Consider the following 2,560-nt stretch of genomic DNA (forward strand, 5'->3'; position numbering starts at 1 on the left):
GGCTTGACGTCCCGTCTGTTCTCCGTCAGGTAGTTACACGCAGTTACGCAAGCTCCACGAGTTCTACCTCGAACGATTAATAACTGGACGCCCAACTCCAGTTCTAGCCAACAGAGTGCTGTGCGCGTGTATTTTAATTCCTCCAACATGAACTAAAAAGAACGAGTGCAGTGGGGCCGTGCGGGGGTCCAAGGACCTGTGCGTCCTAAACTCTCCTGTATGTAATAAAGTTTACACCACCACCTACACGCAGTGACCGAACGCTCCGCGAGTTCTACCTTGAACGATTAATAACTGGACGCCCCACTCGAGTTGTGGCCAGCACAGTGCTGAGCGCGTGTGTGATTTAATTCCTCTAAAATGAACTAATCACGTGCACAACCCGGAAACATTGCTTGCTGTGTAAATAGTTTGTACATATTACTTCTTTCCCTATCCTCTCTTCCTGTCCCCTAACCTCTTTCATTTCATTTCTCCATTCTGCCTGCTTTCCTTTATTTCCGCTGCGCCAGCTCAAGTGCTTCAGTATCGATGGCAGATGCCGGGGCTAGCAAAAATCTTTTCCTTCCTTTTTACTATTATTTCAATAAAAAACCACTACCACCAAAAAACAAACGAAAAGCTTCACTAAGCTAGGTAAAGGAGTCGCCGCGTAGGCCGGAGAATCATAAATAGATATACTGTTATGGCGCTCGGCTTCTGATTCGGAGTTCATGGGTTCGAACACTACCGCGGTGGCTACATTTAGATGGAGGCGAAAGGCTAAGGCGCGCGTGTGCTCTGCGATATCAGTTCTCGGTAAAGATCCCCAGGTGGTCGAAAGTATTCCAGAGCCCGCCACTACGGCACCTCATTCTTCCTTTCTTCGTTCTCTCCCTCCTTTATCCCTTCCCTTAGTTAGCGGTTAAGGTGTCAGCCGATATGCAAGGCAGATACTGCGCTATTTTCTTTCCCCAAAAAACAATTTTCATATTCAGTCTTTTATATATATAATTGGTTTTGGGGGGAAAGGAAATGGCACAGTATCTGTCTCATATCGTTGGACACCTGAACCGCGCCGTAAGGGAAGGGATAAAGGAGGTAGTGAAAGAAGAGAGGAAGAGAGAGGTACCGTAGTGGAGGGATCCGGAATAATTTCGACCACCTGTGGATCTTTAACGTGCACTGACATCGCACAGCACACTGGCGCCTTAGCGTTTCGCCTCCATCGAAACGCAGCCGCCGCGGTCGGGTTCGAACCCGGGAACTCCGGATCAGTAGTCGAGCGCCCTAACCACTGAGCCACCGCGGCGGGGCAGTCTTTTATCCCAATCACGTTTATTCCTTCCTTACGGTGCCGTTAGGCTGTCCACCGATATAGGGGAGAGTTATAGCCGCATTTCCTTTCCTCAAAACCAATTTTCAAAACCAAAATTTCTTTGAGGCGAAACGCTAAAACACCCGTGTGCTGTGCGATATCAGTGCACGTTAAATATTCCCAGGTGGTCTAAATTATTCCGGATCCCTCCACTACGGCACCTCTTTCTTCCTTTCTTCTTTCACTCCCGCCTTTATCATTTTCCTTACGACGCGGTTCAGGTGAAAAAACTAAATAGGAGACAGATACTGCGCCATTTCCTTTCCCCAAAAACCAATTATTAATTATTATAATTCGAAAACGAATTAAAGCCATATCACATAACTGGGCACCTGGGACAGTGGACATAATAATTGGTTTTGGGGGAAAGGAAATGGACACCTGAACCGCGCCTTAAGGGAAGGGATAAAGGAGGGAGTGAAAGAAGAAAGCAAGAGAGAGGTGCCGTAGTGGAGGGCTCCGGAATAATTTCGACCACCTGGGGATCTATAACGTGCACTGACATCACACAGCACAGGGGCGCCTTAGCTTTTTTCCTCCATAAAAACGCAGCCGCCGCGGTCGGGTTCGAACCCGGGAACTCCCGATCAGTAGTCGAGCGCCCTAACCACTGAGCCACCGCGGCGGGGCCGACAGTGGACACCTCAGTCGCGGTTTAACTTAACCTACGTGCCGGTAGTAACAGAAGTGCGCTTCATAAGTTGGCATTCACAACGTTTTAGCAGAAACGCAGCACTGAAGCTTTAGACCCTCAGTGTTGATTGCGTTCATTGCCGTTGGGATCGATACTGCGCATAACTGTGTCTCTGGGACAGTGGACGCCTCAATCGCAGTTTGAGGTATGTGGGGATGGTGAGAGAAATGTGGGCTGCATGCGTTTGCGCTGACAAAGTTGTGACAGACAAGCGACACAGCAACTGCCACCTGCCATGGTGACATGGTAGACGCAATGCCTACCCAGTTTGCGGAACAACGCACTCAACGTTACAGACGCCTAGCTGGGTCTAGTTGCCCGATAGTAGTAGCATTAGTGGTGATTTATTAAACAATAATGAAAGGGAAGGAAAAGGTTTTTGCTAGACCTGGCATCTGCCATCAATACTGAAGCACCTGAGCTGCGTAGCGGAAATAATGGATAACAGGCAGAATGGAGAAATGAAATGAAATAGGTGAGAGGAGAGGAAGAGAGCAACCCGATACACC

General features: G+C 48.6%; 1 non-coding gene across 1 annotated transcript; it reads right to left on the minus strand.

The window, feature by feature from the left end:
• Positions 1 to 1,910: 1,910 nt before the first annotated feature.
• Positions 1,911 to 1,982, minus strand: TRNAS-ACU (transfer RNA serine (anticodon ACU)). The gene has a single exon. It is a non-coding gene; the product is annotated as a tRNA-Ser (tRNA).
• Between the last annotated feature and the right edge of the window lie 578 nt (positions 1,983 to 2,560).

The sequence above is a fragment of the Amblyomma americanum genome, chromosome 9, assembly GCF_052857255.1.
Source record: "Amblyomma americanum isolate KBUSLIRL-KWMA chromosome 9, ASM5285725v1, whole genome shotgun sequence".
NCBI lineage: Eukaryota > Metazoa > Arthropoda > Arachnida > Ixodida > Ixodidae > Amblyomma > Amblyomma americanum.